We start from the raw sequence: 23,997 nt of genomic DNA, 5'->3' as shown, positions 1-23,997 counted from the left end.
AAGATGCTGCATTATTCACAAGGCGGAACGATGTTCTTTCTCGTGCTGCCTACCGACGAATCAGCAATCTACAAGGCCACCGGTATGCAGACCAGGGCTGGACCTCTTGTGACCCACACACAGCCCAACTGCCCTGTATTGTGTGGGGCCAGTCAGGTGTTACTTTTCCCAGTGGTGGACCTTGGGGTCTCAAATTTCATCAGCACCCTGGGTGACGCCAAAATTCGGTATCCTCCGCCTCCTCGGGCCTTCTTTCTACATCATAGTTGTGACGCCCCAGTCATGCTCCCCTAAATCCACCTCAGACTTTTTCTCACTGGCAAGTCATAGGACATCCATAGATCACAAAACCAGGGAATGAGGACCTGAATTCCCTTCTCCATTGCCTGTCCCAAGAGTTGAGCTCACATAGAACCATGCGGAACTCCACTTTGTGAGACCGGCTTCAGTCTCTAGTGCAGGCATGGCCAAACTTGGCCCTCCAGCTGTTTTGGGACTACAACTCCCATCACCCCTAGCTAACAGGACCAGTGGTCAGGGATGATGGGAATTGTAGTCCCAAAACAGCTGGAGGGCCAAGTTTGACCATGCCTGCTCTAGTGAGTTAGCCAATCAACAACAAAGCAAGTGTTGCTAGGTTGTTGCATTCTGTTTTTTCTGCCTTTCTCTCAAGCCAATAGATAGAAAAACAAGGGGCTCATCCATCCCCTCCACATCAAATCCAGTTTTTTCTCCATGTCTCCTGCTTAACACGGGGACCAAAACTGACATGACATATTATATGGATATAATTGGCTCTTGACATTATCTTCTTTACTTCAAAGGAGCTGGACAGGCAGTGGGTATGCACTAATTTGATCAGATGATCAGTGCTGGGGGGGAGGGAGAGAGGAGGGTGTTTAACCCCTTCTTTCCTGGCCATTTCCCTGCTTTAGATCCCACCTGTCCAACATGCTGCCATCGGCTTATATGTTGTATAACACCTTGGTGGGGTTTTTTTGTGTTTTTTTTTAAAGTATAAAAATGGAAAGCCAAAATGAAAAATCAATTAATTAAAGTGTATAGAAGGTCTGTTGCCTTTGTCCATGGAGTTTTCTTGGCAGGGATACTGGAGTGGCTTGCCGGTTCCTGCTCCAAGTGGATCACGTTTGGTCAAAACTCTCACTATGACCTGTCCATCTTGGGTGGCCCTGCACGGCATAGCTCATAGCTTCTCTGAGTTATTCAAGCCCCTTTGCCACGGCAAGGCAGTGATCCATGAAGGCAGTGGAAGACAGGAGTGCCTGGCGTGCTCTGGTCCATGGGGTCACAAAGAGTCGGACACAACTAAATGACTAAACAACAACAACAATAGAAGGTCTGGGGTACATGCAGCAGCACCACCCCTAATAACTCCATTTGCACCAGATAGACCGACTCTATCCCCAACCTCTGCTTGTTTAAGACATGATCTGAGAGGGAAGTCATAAATATGTTGGCCTGATTGTGATTAAAAGCCTCCTTGTTAAAGTGCCAAATATCTGAAGCATATCTGGCAGGATTTTGCCAAAACCATAACTATTCACAACTTTAGACTGACCATATTGCATAGCTCATACATAAAGGGCACCCAGATAGGCTCTGCAGAGAATCCTGTTGGTGAGATACAGGAGGACATTTCCTGCATCTCAAAGCTTCTGATTTTAGACTTGTGGACACATTGCACTAAACACAGGTACACACTCGCTCGACACAGGTATAAATTGTGTGACAGGTGATGCACCTTTTGCTTTGTACGGTTCAACAGTTCTACGCTAAGGTACACAGACTCTGTAATTGCTGAATGTTACATGTGAACAATAGGTGTCCAAGTAAAGTCGTACCTTGGTTCTCAAACGGAATCCATTCCAGAAGTCCGTTCGACTTCCGAAAATGTTCAAGAACCAAGGCACAGCTTCTGATTGGCTACAGGAGCTTCCTGAACTCAATTGGAAGCTGCCAAAGAAACGTCGGACGTTCGCGTTCCAAAGAACGTTCACAAACCAGAACACTCACTTCTGGGTTTGCGGCGTTTGGGAGCCAAAACATATGAGTACCAAGACATTTGACAACCAAGGTATGACTGTATACTGCTCTACAATTTATGTAGACAGGTACAATTGTACACACTTTGAATGTAACACACCCAAGCCATCTAATCATTTTTTCTTCAAATCAGTGAAACTGGCTACCATCTCTTCTTGTGGTTGGTAGTTCCACAGGCCAGCTGCTTCTATATGCACTTGCATTCATGCGCATGTTTTAAATGGGACCGTTGCTAATCCAACCCATTTGGATTAGCTAATGGGGCATCAGGCATAGAGGAAATACCCCCCCCATGCCACTATAGTGTTAGATTTTTACACTCTTAGGGCGATATTTTGTCAAATAAATAAATAAATAAATAAACAAATAAATAAATAAATAAATGCTCTCCCTTCCAGTGGGACAGCTTTGTAACCTGATAGATTTCAAGTGGAAGAACCTGAAGTTGAAAGAACGTGAGTTTTGTTTTTTGTTTTTTTGTTTTCAAAAAAAGGGGCTGTTTTTGAACAGCTAACAAGTTTAAGGGAACAATTTACGTGATTACCTGGAGTTACAGTTAGATGAAAGAAAGATGTTTCCCCATTTAATATCTCGACAGGGATAATAAGCAGATCAAAGGTCTGAGCAAAGAATCAGCAGATACAGTCTCTTGTTGATGCCTGCAACATAAATGCTAGAAGGGGCAATCTGTTTTAGTTATGCTTTTGAGTACACGTTAAATCTAATTTTAGTGCACAATAAAAATGAATGGTCCGCTTTCAAAGGCACTGCATCTGCTGAGTACAAGTTTCCATGCCAGATGGTTTTTGTATTTTGTTTTGAGGTTGTTTTGCATTCTGCTAATTCTCACCCTATAGTACAACATGGTGAAGCTGACACACTTAAAATGACCTTGCAGTGAGGATTCTCAATCTCACGGTGACTATTTTTTTTTTTTTTGGTAAAAAAAAGGAGCACCTTTCAGACCCCCATGGTGAACAGTAATAGCTCTCTTTCCTTATATACTTCTTTCTTACAGCCACATTGTTGAGTTGATTCATTGGTTAGATGCATCTATTTAAAACCTTGTGATCAGTTAAAAAGGAGCTCATGGTTAATCATGGTACAGTAAAAATATCTTTTGAAATGAGAAAAGAGGAGAGCAGGGAGACACACACAGAGAGAGAAATACATGGGGCTGCCTCTGAAGATGGTTCAGCTGGTGTAGAATTCAGTGGCCAGGTTGCTCCCTGGGTTTGAGAATACAGCACCAATCCTGAATACAGCACCAATCCTGGTCCAACTGCACTGGCTGTAAATTACCGTATTTTTTGCTCTATAGGACGTCTTATGGAGCGAATGCAGGCTGCGCAGCTATCCCAGAAGCCAGAACAGCAAGAGGGATTGCTGCTTTCACTGCGCAGCGATCCCTCTTGCTGTTCTGGCTTCTGGGATTCAGAATATATATTTTTTTCTTGTTTTCCTCCTCCACAAACTAGGTGCGTCTTGTGGTCTGGTGCATCTTATAGAGGGAAAAATTGTTGGAATTCAGGCTCGGTCAGAGGGATGTGCCTATCTGCAGGCACCGGCTGAATTCCTTTTGACCTCCCTCCGGCGACTCCCGGCAGGAATGCACACACGAGGTCCATTCCGGCGATTTTCCTCAGGCTGTGAGAAAAACACACCAACTGCTTCTCCTCCTTCTCCTCCTCCCTGCATATCCCCAGGGAGGGGAATCAGACTCAGACAGAAATGTTTCTACATTCTTTATTCCTGTCTATAGCAGTCATACAGTCAAAGATGTCTGCTCTCTTCAACAAAACAGAGAGAAACTCCAAACTCCACCCATGTACATCCTGTACAGATCATATGACACACACTGAGCTCATATCCTGTGCTCAATAAGGATGGACTGCCCCTTTGTTTCCATGGCAGCAGTCACACACATCCTGTTTGGCTTTCCAGCCACTAGCAGCTGTCTGAGCTGTTAGTGCCTTTGCTTGCTGCTGCATTGCTGCTTTAGAATAACATACTCCCCCTAAAGTATCAATGCGTGCTGCGAGCAAAGCGTCATCCAGAGAAGAAAACAAACAGTTGTTATACTTATAACACTCCCCTGTTGTTTCAGTTCCACCCTTGGAACTACCCGCCACTGGTTTCACCAATGTACCTCTCTGGTTGTGTGACTTCCAAGGAATGAGTGCATCTGCATTACCTTGGTTAACAACTCCCTGTTGTGCCTTTGTCTCTGACTCAGACACAGCTTCAATTTGACCTTGGTCGTTTACAATAGCAACAGCTAGGTTAGCAAACTCCTTTGAATACCTCTTGGGTGGTACACCCTTCGTTGCTCTCTCAGACCTACGTAAGAAGTGCTGCTCTTCTTTGCTTTCTGGTTCAGCCTTTGGACTCTTTGGAGAACCAGTACCAATTGTAAATAATGGTTCGTCTTCCTCCTCTTCTGAGGGTCTAGTCATTACGTGAGATTTCCTCTCAATGACTGTGACAACTGAGCTGTCTGAGCTATCGCTGTCATCAGTACTACTGAACTCAACAAAATCAACATCATCATCATCATCATCAGAATCATCATTACCTGTGGGAAATGTGTGAACAATCACTCGCTCCTGTTCAGGAGCACTCTCTAGAAATTTTGTGAGAATCACCTTACCAGATTCAGACAAAATTACTCTGTAGAGACCCTTTTCATAACCCACAAAAATGCCTCTGGCATTCTTTACTCCACCCGGAGCTTCTGTTCTCACAAGAGACCCAAAAACCTTGAAATGGGCAACAGAAGGTTTTCTGTGGAACAGTTTCTCAAAAGGAGAACTTCCCAACTCTTTTGAAAACTTTCTCAACCACGTATAACAATATGACGTTAGCGATTCAGCCCAGTACTCATGTGGCAGATGTGAACTAAGCAATTGCGCTTCCATTCCCTTTTGCAATTCTTTGTTCACCCTAACACAAACACATCTGTTCCAAGCTTCTTCGGAAGCTGCAATTTTGTGTCTTATCCCTTTCTTCTTCAGGAACCTCTGGAAATCCTGTAAAAGAAAAATTGGCTTCTCATCTGTGCAAAGACAATCTATGTCAGCATCATGCATATTTTTAACCTTGTCACAAAACTCTTTAAACCTTTCTAAGGCTTCTTTCGGTCTTTCCAAAAGATAAATCCAGACAAAACCTGTGACGCAGTCCCAATTCCGGTGGCTTCCAGCTCTTGACCGTTGGCTTGTTGTACAACGAAGCTTTGCTTCTTAAACGACGAAAACAAATCCCTACGATGGGTCATGTGAAATGTCGCTCCCGTGTCTATGATAAAAACGTTCTCCACATCTGGCTTGGTTCCTTTCGACATCAAAGCCTTTGCAGGCTTCGTCTGTGACTTGGCATGACCTCTGCCTGACGCCTCAGACTTCGTGGAGCTGCCCTTGGCTCCCTTGTTCTGACGTGGCTTCTTGCAGTACCGCTGAAGATGCCCAGTCTGTCCACAATTGAAGCATTGGACAACGTTCAAAGCTACGGCATTTTCTCCAGTAGCTGTAGCAGTGGGGGTGTCAGAACTCCGTTCTTGTCTCCCCCTGTCCTTCACTTCCAGGGCGGCAAGTCTGTCATGTTCACAAAGAACCACGGCAAAGACCCTCTCTGACGTTAGATCAGCTGCTGGGAGAGACCCCAGCTGACTGGCAACCGTTTTGTAAGTCCGATTCAGACTGTTGATCACCATGAAGCAAAACACTTCCTCCTGCAGACAGAAATTACGTTCCACCATCTGTTGACGCAGAAATTTCATTTCCGTCAGGTGCGCTTGAACATCTCCATCAGGCGCAAGCCTCAGGTTGGTCAGCTTCTCAAAATACAGCAACGCTGAAGAACCTGCATCTCTCAGATGTGTCCTTCTCAGCGTGTCCCAAACATCTCTCGCGTGCTGTAAATCCTGTATATGAATAAGCTGGGAGTCTGACACGCACAGAATTATAGCAGTTCTGGCCTTCACATCCTGTGACTCCCAAGCACGCGTTGGTGCTGCTGGGATGGGGTTCTCAATCACCCCAAACAGTCTCTGATTCTGCAGCAGGGCCTTCATCTTAATAGACCAAGATGCATAATTGTCACTGGTCAAAAGGGGGAAAGAAGGCAGGGCTCCCCCCTTCTTAGCATCCATTTTTGAGTCCTTGCACTGACTCTCAAACACAAGCCTCTAAAATCCAATAGCTGGCTTGTTTACACTCTGTGCACCTGGCAGATATAACACTGGCCGCTTGCAGAGTCGCTTTCAAGAGTTCCTTATCTTGAAACTGGCCTGCGTTACTAAGCAACTGCATTCCTTTTCCTTGGACAGGAAAACCACAGGAATGTTTGGAATGCAGAGTTCTCCTTTCTCGGAGCTGTTTTTCCCAAACGCGGCTCCCTCGAAGCAGAGAATGAATCAATCTGCATTCACACTTTTAAGCCCGAAAATCTCATACCTGGGCTCCATAGCTTGGCTGTCAGCTTCCTCTGGTGAGCTTCTGGCTGCAGAGAAATAGCCTCTCACTTCAGGCCTCCATGGAGCAATGGAAACAGCAGGTCTGCCACTCTTTCTGCAGAGGTCGATGGATCGAAGAAACCATCCTCTGCTACCACTGTTGGAATTCAGGCTCGGTCAGAGGGATGTGCCTATCTGCAGGCACCGGCTGAATTCCTTTTGACCTCCCTCCGGCGACTCCCGGCAGGAATGCACACACGAGGTCCGTTCCGGCGATTTTCCTCAGGCTGTGAGAAAAACACACCAACTGCTTCTCCTCCTTCTCCTCCTCCCTGCATATCCCCAGGGAGGGGAATCAGACTCAGACAGAAATGTTTCTACATTCTTTATTCCTGTCTATAGCAGTCATACAGTCAAAGATGTCTGCTCTCTTCAACAAAACAGAGAGAAACTCCAAACTCCACCCATGTACATCCTGTACAGATCATATGACACACACTGAGCTCATATCCTGTGCTCAATAAGGATGGACTGCCCCTTTGTTTCCATGGCAGCAGTCACACACATCCTGTTTGGCTTTCCAGCCACTAGCAGCTGTCTGAGCTGTTAGTGCCTTTGCTTGCTGCTGCATTGCTGCTTTAGAATAACAAAAATATGGTAGTTTCCGTAGCCACTTCAGTGTGCTAGTTTTGACCCATGAAGCCTTAAACAGCTCAGGACTGCAATACCTCAAGGACTGCCTTTCTCCATATGAACCAACCCGGATCCTACAATCATCCTAGGCACTTCTTTGTGTGCCTCCTCTGCAAGAGGTCTGGAGCATTAAGTATAATTGGTTTAATTGACACTGAAATGGTGAATGACTGTGTAATGGTGAAAATGTTTAACATGGGGAGAATCCATTGAAGCTAAATTAAGAGCAAGAATGGAACTCTGAGCTTTAACTGAGTTGATAATTAACTGTTGAATGTATTCTGCTATCTGTCACGTGAGTGTTTAACCTTAGATCACATGGGAGGCTATTGAATTGCAAAGCACCATTTTGAAGGGAGTTGCTTTTAGTTCTTTGTTCCCAGGCTCCATGGAGTAAGGATGTAAACCAAGCTCTCCAGGAAAACAGCTCCAGGCAAAATGGATGCTATACGGAGGGAGACTTTTGCTTATACATCTGTTTGGAGCATTTCATATTTTGTAAGATGCTGTGTCTATATGCTGGACTGGCATATGCCTTATGGAACTGTTTGTATATATCATTTACTGTTTTTTGTTATGTTTTGAAAAAGGTTCTGCAAATAGAGTTTTCATTAAACTTGTGGACCTTGACAATGTTTTATTTCCAAAAAGGAGTCAGTTTTCATGAATCCAGTCATTTCAAACTGTGCAATATTAATATCTGCAAAATGGAGGGCAGCAATGCAAGAACAGACCTTTTCTGCAGCAGCTCCTGTTTGTGCAATGCTCTCCCCAGGAAGTCTTACTTCGTGCCTTGCCTTGATATTGTTGTTCTTGTTGCTTTCAATTTGCAAATGAAACATAATTGTTTATGTTTTCCCCACCCCTGCCACTTGCATTGTGTTTCCTTTACAATGAAATCAGTGGAATGGAAGAGTAACTTTTGTGATTCACGTAATTATTTACTTAACTCATGTAAATCACATTTCACCACAGTGGACAGAAAGATGAATAATGTGGCTTTGGGTAGAATATGAACTGCAGCAGAAAAAAAATAGTGCTGCGTGAAGCAAACACATGCTGCAACAGAAAATGGTGCCTTCTTATACGCTAATCTTTAATATCATCATATTTCTATGGATTGCTGGGGATGTTCTTATATACAAAAGTAAATACTGTGCAAATCAGCTCTGTGGGAATGTGGTATTTTCTGTATGTCTTCAAAGCTCTTTAGATTCTGAGAGAGGCAAAGAGACCTTTATAAACCATTAACACCCTTAAAACATTGTGGGTTTCTTTTCTTTTCCTTTTCTTTTTTATTTTTTGGTTTGCACAGAATTTTCTTGGAACTTTCAGCAGGAGATGGTGTTTCTGACATTTAAGCCTGAAACCACTTAAATAAATACAAGCTAAATGAACACATTTTATTGCCCCAGTGTAAACTGTATATAATCCCAGAAAATTTTCCTTGGCTGCTTCGCCTCTCCCCATATGCAGCAGCAAATTTTGTGGCATAAACAGCCAAGATATATTAGTGTATCCCAGGAAGCTACCAGTGGTTTACTACAGTTGCCATAGCAATGGTAAAACAACTTGGCTGATGGCGTGGAAAACTATTTGTACAAAGAACTGGCTTTGCTTTTGTTCCTTTTGTTCCTTTGGTCTTCTGTTCTGTGTTAACATGCTCCTTTAAATTGCTTTATAATCAGCTTCTAGGAATGATACATTTTTAGGGGTTGCTGGATTTGCAAAGGAAAACGTTTTGGTGATATGGCAAGTTGCTGTCATACCTTTGAACAATGATTAATGCTCGAGCTACATTCCTTTCCCTTGCCTTTCCCATGAGCAATTGTAAGTTTATCAATAAAAATAAAACCTTCTTTGGAATATACGTCCTTTTACAACAACAACAACAACAACAACAACAACAACAACAACAACAACAATTTATATCCTGCCCTCCCCAGCCAAAGCCGGGCTCAGAGCGGCTAACAGTAAAATAATACCGCATTCTAAAATTAATTCATTATAAAATCAGTTCAAATCAAATTGATGGCAACCATTGGGCTAGAGTTCTGTGAAGAATTACCAAAGGAGGGGGCCAGGTTGTGCCTTGGCCCAAGGCCTGGTGGAACAGCTCTGTCTTGCAGGCCCTGCGGAAAGATGTCAAGTCCCGCAGGGCCCTAGTCTCTTGTGACAGAGTGTTCCACCAGATCGGAGCCACAGCTGAAAAAGCCCTGGCTCTGGTTGAGGCCAGCCTAACCTCTCTGTGGCCTCCAAGATGTTTTTGTTTGAAGACTGTAAGGTCCTCCGTGGGACAAACCAGGAGAGGCGGTCCCATAGGTACGAGGGTCCTAGGCCGTATAGGAAATGCAGGAAATTCAAGGCTTTCTCAGTTTTCAGCAGCTACCCATCCTAATGAGTTATTAAGGGCTAAGTAAGGGGAAGAATCTGCCCAACCCACATTCTGAAGTGGACCACCTGGATTTGATCCAAGTGGATCATGACCCAGATTGGATATCGGTCTGCTTCTGAATCCACAGTCCCGCCAATTCTAGTATGAGAGTTGCAGCACTGTCTCTCTTCTGGTAAAAACTTTATTCACCTTTTAAGAGTTCACAGAAAGTCCTCTGGGTATCCCCCATTCTGAAGCAGGGATGGAGTGTTTGGGGGTAAGGCACGTACCTTCACAAAATGTAAGTCCTGGGGTATATTTCTCTGCAGAGGCAGCCCAATGTTTGCTGACTGAAGCAGAACAGTAAATGGTTCCCCCACCAACATGGCAAATGGTACCCAAGTCTGGTCAAGTTATATTGGCAGCTGAGGCAGAAAACCCCACTCCCACCCTTGGAACTGCCTCCTCAAAACACAATTAGTAAACTGAATAATTAACCATTTCCTGACCTTTTATGACAACTAAGATGAGTTTTCATAAAGAGGCAGAGAGTTGAGGATAAGAGGAATGTGGACAGTTGGAAGGGATTAAATGTCAAGGGGGAGTCCTCTCCCGACTTTTAAACATGCTGAAGGGAATCACAAGAAAATCCCTAGGTCAGTAGTGGAATAGATACTTTGTATGCAGAAGTCCTAGGAAAAATAAATGGTTTCAATACAAGGCTGCTTTCTATGTGGAAGACTAGTGTGTGACGCCAAGTTCTCTGTCCCAGACACTGAAAGGGATGGCACTGCTTATCATAAGCTAGATTTTTCCAGTAGATTGTTCTACCTTACCTTGGTCAGGTCCTGGTTTATGACAATGATTTCTGTGAAACAGTTTCTTGTTCCTTCAGTGCCAAGGTCTTGCCAATTCCAAGGTGCTTTAATGTCTACGGTAAGCCCCCCAGCCTCCAAAATCTGCTTTGTCCAATAAACTCTTTTATAAAATGTCTATACAGATCCTTTGCTGTGTAGCATCCTAACTTTGCTTGTACTGATGGTGCTTTTGGACTGCAAAATACAGGTACAGGTTGGGAGGCAAAGGACCGCTAACTGCATAATTGGGACCACTTAACGTGCTCATGTAACCTGGGTTTTCACTGGGCCATTTCCATGAGTAATAGCCTAACTAAATAGTGTGGAATTATAGCAGGGTTAAGACACTTTCTTTATGATGAATCTAAGTCATTTCTAAAACAGAGTGACCCATTTTACTGAGATCACTGAGTTGGAAATGGAAGTTGATTCTTTTGCGTTAGGGAGTGCTCTGTTTGACTTGAAAATGAGAAGCAATTTAATGTTCTGAGTTCACATATTGAGCTCACAGGCTAAGACCATTTGTATATTGTGAGCTAATTAACTTCAGCACACACACACACACACACACACACACACATCACTAGAAAAAGCAACCCAGCTCCTGTGGCACAATGTCAGCGTGATATTTGACCACACATTCGTACTTTTCTTTTTCTCACCTCCTGCAGAAATAACCTCTGCAGGAAACCCTCCATTACAATTTGAAGCATTAAATCACCACCATCATGGGATTAAATTCAGAGTGTTATTACCAGTGTGGTGTTGCAGCTAGCATTAGAAGAAGATCTCAGAGAGCTGGAATCCAAATCCCTGACGCTCAGTGGACAAGTCATTATCGAACTTTAGCTCGCAGGAATGTTGTGGACGTAAGAAAATGAAACAAAACAGGGGTTGAAAAAGCATACACTGTTAGGATTGCCAGACCGCCAGGCCTCACCTAAAGCCTGCTGGTGGCAGATGAAGGGCTTGCATCTCCAGGTGGGTGACAGTCCCTTTAATAATGGAAAGAAAACATATCAAGACTGCATATAGCTTGTAAGCTTCAGCCCAGTAGGACCTGGCTGAAAATTATAGCATAGATATTCGGGGTCCAGGGGGTCTACCTTTCACTCCCTTCTCCCAATTACCCTCCATCTCCAGGGCCTGCCCTTTTGACATCTCCAGGGGCCACCCCTATGTCTCAGGTTTGGGTCCTGACACCTCAAGGATCCCACACACTGTATTCTTGTTACCTCAGGCTAAATACTTTGGAAATGTGTTTCTCAAAGTAGAATGTCATCCTGCCTTGTGGACATCACTTGGGAAGACAGGCAAACTAATATCAGTGTACTTGAAGAAGCAAAGATCACCAGTGTTGAAGCAAGAATTCTTCAACATCAACTTTGTTGGACTGGTCATGTTGTGCAGATGCCTGATGACCGTCTTCCAAAGCAACTACTCTTTTCCCAACTTAAAATTGGAAAGCGTAATGCTGGCGGTCAACAAAAGAGGTTTAAAGACTGTTTCAAAGCATATCTAAAAAAAATTAGTATAAACACTGACAACTGGGAAACACTGGCCTGCGAGCGCTCCAGTTGGAGAACAGCCTTTACCAAAGGTGCCATGGGCTCTGAAGACACTCAAACTCAGGACACAAGGGAGAAACGTGCTAAGAGGAAGGCATGCTTGGCAAATCCACACTGTGATCAACTCCCTCCTGGAAACCAATGTTCCCACTGTGGAAGGACGTGTGGATCCAGAATTGGCCTCCACAGTCACTTACAGACTCATTGTTAAAACTGTGTTTATAGAAGACAATCTTACTCGGCTATGAGTGATCGCCAAAGAAGAAGAAGATTGCTCTATCTAGCCTTAGCACCAGCTACTCTAACTTGTCAGCAGATTTCATAGGTTTTAGGCAGAAGAAGTTCCCAGCACCACTCTTTGAGATCATTTGGATTAGGTGGCCCTCGGGATCCTTTCCAATTCTACGATTCTATGATTGCTTTAAAATATAGATGCATGGGTCAGATCTGTGTTATCGTGCACATGCTGAGCTGAAAGGTCCCTGTCTTCTGTTGCCATCCTGAGGATCATGGAAGTGCTACTGCAAATGGCAGCTCAGACTGACACCTGAATGACACCTTCAGAGCAATATAGTAGTGAACCTTGGCAAGATGTCCAGGAGAGCCTTGCTTTCATATTTCTCAAAGTCTGGTTGTAGAGGATGCACTTTAGCGCTCTGCATGTGGGGAAAAACTTTAAAACACTTGAATTTGTCTCCTGAAGACTACCAGAACTTCAGAATCTCCTAAATGTTCAGGCAGGGGCAAACTCCAGTTCCAAGTTACGTAGAATGAATGTCATGACTGCACACAGGGAAGTGTTATATGTTTAAAACCATGTGTGTGTTGTTTAGGGTCCCCCCCCAACCAGAACATGGCAGAACTCAGTTCTGACACCTCTTAGGTGGGTTCCAGTATCCCTCAAGTGGGTGCCTTTGCCATTCCACGAGAACAAGAGATGTATTCATGGGGAGTTCTTTTTCTAGAAAAATAGCACTGTTGTTGTTATCCTTCTGTCTTGAGACAATGGAGGAATGTGCTTTTGGGAGGTGAAGTCAAAGTGCTGGAAGTTTACAGTGCCTGCTGTGGCTAGAGACTGATCTGGGAGAGACATGTTTAGTTGCAGCTAGGGCAGATGAAGGCGTCCAGTTGTGCTACTGAAGATGCACCATGGTATTTCTCCTCCCAGCAGTCATTCCTCCTCCGGTCACTGCTGTGGATACACCTTATCCCATCAAGGAGATGGCTACATTAATCCTTAATTTCTGGTGTTTTAATTTTCTTCCAACAGGAGCTTTTTATGTGGTTAGGGGGCCATCATATATATGACCTCTCCATACTTATGCCAGAGGTTTCCAATGTGGTGCCCATGGGCACACATATGCCCAAAGAGGCCTTTCCTGGTGCCCACGGGGTCTTCTTCTCTGCCCCTTGATGAAATAACATTTGAAACAGTTCTTTCACTTTGCAAATGTGCCCCTAGGTCCCTAGAGGGTTTTGACCTCAGCTCTATGCAATATTGTCTTGGACAAAGCAGCCTCCCTGTTTCCTTTCAGCTTGACCTTGGAAGCAGGACGTATGAGTGTCAGTGCTTGACGTACCTATCAGAGAAACAAATTGTGACTGATACCTGGCCAGAAAAAGAAAGGAAAGGAAAAGGAAATATCTTATATATGCCAGCAACTCCAAAGGCAGAATGACTGAGAACACAAGATCAAGACAGAAGATCAAAAGCCCCTTCTCTCCCTTGAAATGTTAAGTCTCAGTGCACAATTTCAGTGACCATGAATTGCCGTCATTAGCACGTTGCTGACAAGATATCAGTGCTCTCACATTTCTTTTTAAAATCTCAAGCATTTGACTGATTGTGGTGCTAATAATAGTGTGACACAGTAATTTTATTGTCAGGGTTATTCTCGGACGCGGTGCTGCCTCTGTCAATCTGTTGATGAATAAAAAGTTATGTAAGATATTATTACAGAACAGTTCAGAAGCAATTGCATTGAAAAGGTTGACAGACATGCTATAGCTACTCTTGGCTGTACGTGAATCTTAAAAAAAAAAAACTTTCAGAACACAGTGTTAGCTTTCTTTTAAAAGGCAAGGAGCATCTCTAATTTGCTTTAGCAAATATTTAAGCTGTTTACCTGTATTGTTCTTTTTATCAGAAGAACTAGAGAGATACCTACCATTGTGATGGACAGGGGTTTGGAAGGGATAGGAATCCATGTATTACAGGCGTGATGTGTGGGCAATGCAATTCTCTGGGTTAGGGAGGAGAGATAAATTCAGTTTAGTAATTTGTGCTTCTTGAAACCATAGGCAAAATCCTTCAAAATGTACTTTTACCTCACAGAGTTGTTATGAAGCCAAAAACAGAACCATATATGTTACCAAGAATTCCATGTTGTGAAGATTCTTGCCACCATGTAAATGCTTTTTTTTTTAATACAAGGATCAAAGCGATCTGCCACTATGCAAATATAATCTCAGCTACTCATCTGTATCAATACAAGTTCTTCAGTGGTAATCATGGAACAGGTGCAGAAAAGTTGAACTCTTAAGGCTGGACATTGAATTTTCAGCTTCATGGACCTGAAGAATGGCTTTAGAGATGCCCAAGAGGATCAAAACTCCACCATGTGGGGATGGTAGTGTTAATTCTTCCCTTCTACAATGTGGGTTTCATGAAAATCACTGTAAGAAGGAAGCTTCCTTCCATACTGTGCCAAATAGCAACCAAAGACAAATCAAGAATGTGCTCCTGATTGGGCCCCTCATGTGTTTTTTGTAAGTGAAGATGCTTGAAAAAATTGATTTATGTGAATTCCAATGTGAAACTGATCTGATCTACAAATACATGAATGGAAGCGCAAATTGTCCTTGACGTTTTTGTCCTCTGAATTTTGCATAACAGCTCTCGGCTCAAATTTGGAAATGCATACATTGAGATAAAATGCATCTTTAGAGCCTTATTTTGCGATCAGATAGCATTTAGAGGTGCCTTTCCTTGCAGCTTTTTGTTTGTTTGTTTGTTTAAATGTAAGCTACTGCAGAAGTGGGGCAGAATGGCCTTGTAAATGACATGCAAAATGAACCTGGGCCAGAAATGGTCTGATCCTTACAACCCGTCAAGTCATGTGCAATTTGGTCCCCTGCAAACCACTGTCCATTGAACCTTCTGGCAGCAAAGCAGAAGGGACACTTAGAACAACTTGAGTGTTTGTTTGTATACAACACAAGCATCCCTTATGTCTCATTGCACATTTCATTTTAATGTTAAGATCGTTGTTTGTTTCGATGTAAAGCAGGCATTGTTCAGAACACTGGGAAAACAGGTGTTGTATTGGAAGCGAACAGGCGCCAAACTGTTTTTCTCTGACAAAACCTAAATGGGGAAAACAATTCTCCATTTCCCTTCAACACCCCCTCCCCCCACCTCTCAATTGCTCATTTCCACTTGCTTCTCAAGCAGCCAAATGGAACCGGAAAAGAGAGCGCAGAATATACTGAATACTCCCTGATTGCATCAGTGGTCATGGATCTCTCGAAACATTCGTGAGCTTCAAAGCCTAATGTAGCTGCATAGAGGAGCTGGGGATTTTGCTGATCCTCTTGTGGGTGGAAAAGAGGTAGGGATTTTTTTTTTTAGAAATTGCTTTCAACAATTGAAAAATGTTCCACAGGCACCTGAAGTGATTTAGATAGACAGTCTCGCCCTGCCATTATCCCCAGCTGTGGCATCACCTGCTGCACCAGGGGCATATTAAATGTATGATGTTTTTATTGCACTGCCTCAAGCAGTAGTACTTTGCAATATGAGAAGGGGGAGGGAAGAGAGGGAGGGAGACAGAAATCATTAACTAGTAAATCCTCATGAAAATGGGTGTAAAATAATGTAGACTATAAATAACCCTCCCTTCATTTAATCCATCACCTCGGATTTTATGAAACAGGAAGGAAACCTCCCACTGATACATTGCAGATTTTAGTGGAAGGGGTAAAGCGATGGTTTCTAACAGCCAGGTCAATGTGGGTTTTGAGAACTGGAGTCATCAGATGGAGTCTTGTTCTAGGTCACAACTCCACAGGAAGCAACATGGATGAGTGTTCAAAGAGAGCCAGAAATAGCAAACTATTACTCCAGGTGCATGAGGACCAATGCTAGACAATACAGGAGAAGTGTGTAAATAGTGTCCTGTTTAGTGATGAGTGGGGAGGCTGGGTCCTTCATGCATCCCTGCTGAGCATGGCTTTCAAACATCCGAAACAGATGTTCAAAGCGTCTGATTGGGAAAGGGAAAGGGACAGAAGGCACCAGAGGCTTCCAACGAAGAAGACATCTTCAAAGTGTCTTCTTCTTCTTCTTCTTCTTCTTCTTCTTCTTCTTCTTCTTCTTCTTCTTCCTCCTCCTCCTCCTCTTCTTCCTCTTCCTCCTCCTCCTCCTCCTCCTCCTCTTCTTCCAATTGGAATTATGGAGCTGAACTGCAAACTTCGTGATTTATGGAAGAGAAAGATACTGTCGGCATCACTAACAGTCAATGAGAGGGAAGTTTTACACAGCTTTTAAGATTGCAAAAACCTAAACACAGAGTGGCTGTGAACAAAAACAACATACCTGAAAATGACTATAGAGTGCCTTGACTAGAAAACCCACAAGGCAGTGTGACCACAGTTACAAATACATGCAAAAGAATCACTATACATATAGATATCTTAAATGGAGGACAAATCCCCATGATGCATTGCAAATGTGAACAAAAACTGCTGCACGAAAACATGAGAAACAAACAATTAAAGCAGGAGCAGCTGGTATGGTGGTGTGGTGGTGTGGAGCCACCCTCCCCATGTCAATGTTGCTGCCACTTACTGGTATGGTGTGGGTGGAGCAGGGTGGCAGCAAGGTTGGGGTAGCACTGGCACACCAGTGGACCTAATATGGTCTCCTGCTGGTGTGTCTGTGCAGCCCTGACCTTACTGTCACTCTGCCCCACCTCCATACCTGACCTCCATACTCCATACCGGAGTTAGGAGGTCGGTTCTCTAACATACCAACTCACCAAGCCAGCTGCGCCTGGTGGAAGGAATAGAAATCCATCTGCCCTTGGCTGACAATCTACAGTTTAGAGCTAGGGAAATGGAACTGGAACTGATAGTGAAGTTATTTCTCTGTGTTTTGCATGGAACCAAGATAGATGCACCTTCCAAGTTGAGCATTTATGATGGCAGCCATTACATAATTTGTGACGTGGACATCACAAAGCCACTGAGTTTTTCTTTCTTCTTCCTCTTAAAAATACTGATGCTAGATGTACCTTCCGAGAAGTAAATCAAGTCAATAATAAGGAAAATGCCTCTGTTAGCATAGCAGTAGTATTCTGCAGGTTCAGCACCTATAAAATATATTCTAGCTTGGGTCATCCTTTAACATTCATCCATTGAACAGAAAATAAAAATGTAGGTTACAGGCTTGCAGAAATGCCAGCAACCTAGATAAACATATCTCTCATTACATTGCATCTATTGCAGTGTTTCCCAACCTTGTGCCTCCAGCTGTTTTTGAACTACAACTCCCATCATCCCTGACTAGCAAGACCAGTGGCAAGGGATGATGGGAATTGTAGTCCAAAAACAGCTGGAGGCACAAGGTTGGGAAACACTGATCTATTGATAAAAGGATGCTTTAATGGGGATAACAGTGACAGTAACTGTGTGTGTGTGTGTGTGTGTGTGTGTGTATGTGTGTCATCGTCCCTCCTCCTTCTCCACTGCCGCCGCCAGCCCATGCCGCTCGCAAAACACAGGTAAGCAGCCACTGGGGCTTGTGGTACTCTTGCATCATTTTTCTCTCTCCAGAATATAGTCCGGCCTCCACAAGGTCTTAGGGACAGTGGACCGGCCTCCTGCTGGAAAGGTTTGCTGACCCCTGCTCCATAGCATCTGAATTAAGACTAGCAATGCAAACTATGGGTCAGTGTCCGAATGCAGTTGTAGACTGGATGAGGGCCAGTAAACTGGGAAGATGGAGGCTCTGTGGGTAAATGGTTCCCTTGTCTGGAAAATGGGTCAATTTCCTGCCCTGGATGGGGTTGAACTCCCTCCGAAGGAGAGGGTACATAGTGTGGGAGTGCTCTGGGATACATCTTTCTCACTAGAGGCCTTTTACCTGAGACTTCTCCAGCATGGAAGTCGTCAGTGCTTTTCCCTCTCCAAGCCTCTCCTGGTTCTAGGAGACAGTGAGGCAGGAGAAGATGGGGAATCTACTGACCCGTCCCTTGTCCGAGCTGTCCCTTCTTCCTCTGCCATAACTTGTGTGCCTTCCTCCATCTTGGACTGCCCCAACTCTCCCTCCTTCCCTGCCTCCTATCTTGTGTGTGACATGTTGTTGTTGTTGTTGTTGTTGTTGTTGTTGTTGTTGTTGTTTAGTCGTTTAGTCCTGTCTGACTCTTTGTGACCCCATGGACCAGAGCACGCCTGGCACTCCTGTCTTCCACTGCCTCTCGCAGTTTGGTCAGGCTCATGTTTGTAGCTTCGAGAACACTGTCCAACCATCTCATCCTCTGTCGTCCCCTTCTCCTTGTGCCCTCCATCTTTCCCATGATCAGGGTCTTTTCCAGGGAGTCTTCTCTTCTCATGAGGTGGCCAAAGTATTGGAGCCTCAACTTCACGATCTGTCCTTTCAGTGAGCACTCAGGGCTGATCTCCTTCAGAATGGATAGGTTTGATCTTCTTGCAGTCCATGGGACTCTCAAGAGTCTCCTCCAGCACCATAATTCAAAAACATCAATTCTTCGGCGATCAGCCTTCTTGATGGTCCAGCTCTCACTTCCATACATCACTACTGGGAAAACCATGGCTTTAACTATATGGACCTTTGTTGGCAAGGTGATGTCTCTGCTTTTTAAGATGCTGTCTAGGTTTGCCATCGCCTTTCTCCCAAGGAGCAGGCATCTTTTAATTTCGTGACTGCTGTCACCATCTGCAGTGATCATGGAGCCCAAAAAAGTAAAATGTCTCACTGCCTCCATTTCTTCCCCTTCTATTTGCCAGGAGGTGATGGGCCCAGTGGCCATGATCTTCGTTTTTTTGATGTTGAGCTTCAGACCATATTTTGCGCTCTCCTCTTTCACCCTCATTAAAAGGTTCTTTAATTCCTCCTCACTTTCTGCCATCAAGGTTGTGTCGTCTGCATATCTGAGCTTGTTGATATTTCTTCCGGCGATCTTAATTCCGGCTTGGGATTCATCCAGTCCAGCCTTTTGCATGATGAATTCTGCATATAAGTTAAATAAGCAGGGAGACAATATACAGCCTTGTTGTACTGCTTTCCCAATTTTGAACCAATCAGTTGTTCCATATCCAGTTCTAACTGTAGCTTCTTGTCCCACATAGAGATTTCTTAGAAGACAGATGAGATGATCAGGCACTCCCATGACACCCCATAAATTATTGGCCTCCTCTCCTCAGTCACTTCCCTTGTCCCCTGCCTCTGCCACACACTCTTCAAAGCCCTTCCAATCCCCAACAGCAGTCTCATACAGTGGAATACTGTTGAAACATAGATTAGGCAGGCATTCTTGCTGCTGGTTTTCAGACATCTCTGAAAGATTCTTTTACGCTGGCAGGGTGTACTTGAGACCCTGGTCTTGCTATTGAATGAAATGGGCAGTTGACATGACTACTCCTGAGTTCCATCTCCAACAAATGGCTCTTTGGAGTGACTCCTTGTTATTTGGGATATGAAGCAAGGCAGATGAACTAGAGTTAAAGTGGTATCACAAGTCCTGCTCTGAACCTGATCAAACATTGGTTAGCGTGAATAATGGTGCCTACCATGTGGCAGTGCAGACTGTGAAGAAGGCCCCTTTTGCAGCTTGCACTGCATCTTCTAGGTCACTCCAAAGTCAAGTGACTTTAATCTCCAAATGTGCATCCAGGTGGCCGCAGCAAGTCCTTGTGTGCTCCCAGGGTCTCTCTCCTACATAGGGAGTCAGCAGTCTACTGTGACTACCCACAGTAGGGTACGGGAAGAAAGTCCATGCTGTGCCCTCCAGCTGTTGGACTGAAACTCCCTTCAGTCCCAGGCATCATGGCCAATTATCAGTGATGATGGTAGTTGTAGTCCAACAAAATCTGGACGGCACCATGTTGGCTTCCGCTACAGTAGAGCATAGGGACTATGGAGTTAAGCCAGTGACATCACAGATGGAACCAAACACCACCGAAATTTAAATTTGAAGGGAATTTAGATGGTTTGTTAAAGTACCTGCTCGTAATTCAGCACATGACTTTATCCATGAAAAGCTGCAAATCCCATTAGCAATCATCTGAGCCATTGGTCCTCCTGAGAGTTTTGTTTCTGCGGTAAATATTTCCATGTGATGCATACAAAGCACACTTTATGAGGGCTACTCCATCCTAGTTAGCACATTGAGCATGAAGTAATGTATGTTTCTGAAAACCTGTTATATTAATTACAATATGCAGTGGCAGGTTAAATTGGCGACTGTTATGATTGCTCAGGTGAACAAAGTCTTCCAAGATGAGTAATGATTTAGCGAATTAGATTTCAGGGCCATGAATCTTGCTATTCGGGATATTACCTAGCATTAAGATTACATGGAGCAAAAATGCCTCCAAAATATTTTAATCTCCAAAGTAGTGCAATTGTGTGTCCAGTGACTCAGTTTACACACGCACACACACACACACACACACACACACACACACACACACACACAAACAAAAATGTCCATCTGCACAAAATCTGTGTGCTCAGCATGCAACACAAACTTTTAGGTATGCAATTTCAGAAGCCAGCATGAAAAGCGAATCCTTGCAATAGAAAACTACCAAAACAGCCAGCAGTACTGAAAGTATAAATTCTGGAAAGAAATGTAAATACTGCTCTCCAGCACACAGATGGCTCCCCTTCTTATGTACGTGTGGTTCATGATATGATCCTCCCTAGTTACAAACAACGTGGGAGCGAGGCGACCACAAGGGCATGGGCTATCATTTAGTAATAACTCACAGCCACATGGCTGTGTCCAGGGGTGGACTTTGGTAAGATGAAGCCTATTTGATACCCTCCCTACAGCTCTCATGACACTGGTTTAAGCTGGGCTTTGGGAAGGAGGACAAGCCTCTGCCAGGGTCCTAAGCACACTGAGCACTTGCCCTGCTATCTTGCCCAGCATCATTTACATTGGCTGAGACTCTCTAGGATTTCAGACAGAGTGTATTTCCCCCCAGCCCCTCCTGAATGTTCCAGGGATTGAACCTGGGATATTCTGCATGCAAACAAGATGCTCTTCCAGTGAGCTACAACTCTCCCCTTTGAGGAATTCGGGGAGAGCTCCGCATGAAATGGCATGATTCTAATATCCGAATCGAAACTTAGCTATCCGCTGGATTTTGCACCTTTCTAAATGTGGTGTAAGTTTTGGCAGTTGTATGCATTTTAATACATATTCAAATTAATATGCAGTGAAAGCAGCACAATGGGTGTGTTAGGGCTAGAATTGGGAAGGGCTGTAGCTCAGTGGTAGAGCATCTGCTTTGCATGCAGAAGGTCCCAAATTCAATCCCTGGTATCTCCTGTTATTGCTGGGTATGTTCTCTGCTGGAAACCCTGGACAGCCTCTGTCAGTCAGTGTACTGAGCTAGCTGGACCAATGATCTGACTCAGTATGTAAGGTAGCTTTCTGCTGAACAAGTACAATTTTCTGGTGCCCATGTTGCAGATGGAGGGGTGGCTTATTGGTTTGGGGAGGGGGGTTGTTCTTGTTTTTATTATGCATTTTGTGTTTTCATGTTGTAGTTTTATGTTGCGAACTGCCCTGAGATCTGCTAATGAAGGGCGGTATATGAATTTCATAAATTGAATAAACAAACACCGGAATGTGTGAACCAGCCAGGGGAGTCACCACTTTGAAGAGTCACCACTTTGAGAGCGGCACGAGGGAACAAAACTCTAACCAAGACAGAGAGAAAGGGATCTAGGGTGAGATACTGGAGTGGGATGGAATCTGGGGTGATAGAATAGGTTAGCCTCACTCCCCTTGGGATTTTATGTGCACTTAACCCTAGTATATATATGCATTTTGGTACAAATGACTTGGCTGGAGAATTGGGCTGCAAAATTCAGATAAGTGTGAATTTGAAGGTATGTCTCAGTTCGCACATTGCAGATTAGGAAGGTATGTCTTGAAATGCAAACGGAATTTGAATGTCTCCCCCATCCTTAATGGAAAGCAATGCAAAATGCCAGGTTGTCAAAGAAGGAATCAGGATCATAGGTTTTTGCTGCAGGAGAAAAAAATGGTTGAATGGAGCTTGTTGTGTTGTTGTTTAGTTGTTTAGTCGTGTCCGACTCTTCGTGACCCCATGGACCAGAGCATGCCAGGCACTTCTGTCTTCCACTGCCTCCCGCAGTTTGGTCAAACTCATGCTGGTAGCTTTGAGAACACTATCCAACCATCTCATCCTCTGTTGTCCTCTTCTCCTTGTGCCCTCCATCTTTCCCAGCATCAGGGTCTTTTCTAGGGAGTCTTCTCTTCTCATGAGGTGGCCAAAGTATTGGAGCCTCAGCTTCATGATCTGTCCTTCCAGTGAGCACTCAGGGCTGATTTCCTTCAGAATGGATAGGTTTGATCTTCTTGCAGTCCATGGGACTCTCAAGAGTCTCCTCCACCACCATAATTCAAAAGCATCAATTCTTCGGCGATCAGCTTTCTTTATGGTCCAGCTTTCACTTCCGTACATCACTACTGGGAAAAGCATAGCTTTTACTATACGGACCTTTGTTGGCAAGGTGATGTCTCTACTTTTTTTGAATGGAGCAGCCAGCCCCAAAACAGAGGAAGCACTCTATGCATGTTTACCCAGCGGTGGAACTCATTGAGGCTAATGGGACTTACTTCTTGGTAAGTGTACATGGGAATATGACTCTACAGGAAGGTGCTAACCCTTTCAAAGGATCAGGCTGTGTTTCAATTTACCCTGAATTTGCCATCTGTAAAGCAGCGATTGTTGCCTGTTTCAAAGGGCCGCTTACAAGGCCTAATTAATTAATGTTTGTGCAGTGCTTTGAAAGGGTGAAGTGCTGTATAAATGCGAAAGGTTGTTATTACTTTCCTGACATTAGATACAGTATGATCTCTACCCACTGTTAATAATTGGCACGGCACACACTTGCAGATTTCCCGACTCACTTAGGCCTATTGCTGCAGATTCAGACGATGGAAGCTAATATGAAACAAAGCATAACAAAAAAGATAATCCCTTGTCCTCCTCCTCCTAAAAATATCTGTTTTAAAAATAATAATCCTAACCATAGTGACAGTCTGACACAGACAAAGAGGTTTATTTTTTTGGGGGGGGGGATCTCCCTCTTTGCGCCAATGACAAGATAAGCTGTGTCCTGGTTCTGCAAAGTTGCGTGGAATTTTCCTTTTCCCATATCTGGTTGAGATTCTCATCTCCTCCTCTGTTTATTTCCCCCTATTATCCTGTGTTATATCACAGCAGGTTTCCTCTTTGAGAGCGGCAGACAGAGTAAGACAGATGTACCAAGTGCAAAGATAGGAAGGGGCTGGTTTCCATAGTGACTGTAACCCTGTAAAGTCACAAAGGACCTGGTTCATAGGCCTGGTTGTAGTTTGGCTGTAAGAATTAGGCACAAAGGAACAGAGGCCTACTGAAATGTTCATTACTTTCAAGCCCCCCAGCACTTTGCACCGATGTACTATTTGGTAGTAAACATTTGTGCTGGGTCAAAAATGGGACAACTCTTTGTGCCCCCATGAAATGATGTCCCACCCTCCCTTTGGTGATGTTCCATATTTATTGGTAAAGAGTGCAAAAGTTTTCATCTCCAAAGCGGCGAAGTTGTGTGTCCAATGTTTACACACAGGTGGCAAGGGAAAAATATGGGAGCAAGCATACAAGACAGCCAAGTTGACACTCCTTATCCCAATCAGCCACATACAGTTGATGCAGTTAGTT

At 44.1% G+C, this 23,997-nt stretch overlaps 2 long non-coding RNA genes across 2 annotated transcripts in view; both read left to right on the top strand.

Moving 5' to 3' along the window:
- The window catches only part of LOC309342380, a 425,203-nt gene that overhangs the window by 200,999 nt on the left and 200,207 nt on the right, over nt 1–23,997 (top strand). The window lies entirely within an intron of this gene.
- On the top strand, nt 690–13,902 carry LOC309342410. The gene is made up of 3 exons (XR_014156786.1): nt 690–842; nt 2,463–2,519; nt 13,545–13,902. It is a non-coding gene; the product is annotated as an uncharacterized lncRNA (long non-coding RNA).

The sequence above is a fragment of the Podarcis erhardii genome, assembly GCF_964252035.2.
Source record: "Podarcis erhardii genome assembly, chromosome: 5".
In the NCBI taxonomy this organism is placed as follows: Eukaryota; Metazoa; Chordata; class Lepidosauria; order Squamata; family Lacertidae; genus Podarcis; species Podarcis erhardii.
This window is presented reverse-complemented; position numbering and strand designations above follow the sequence as displayed.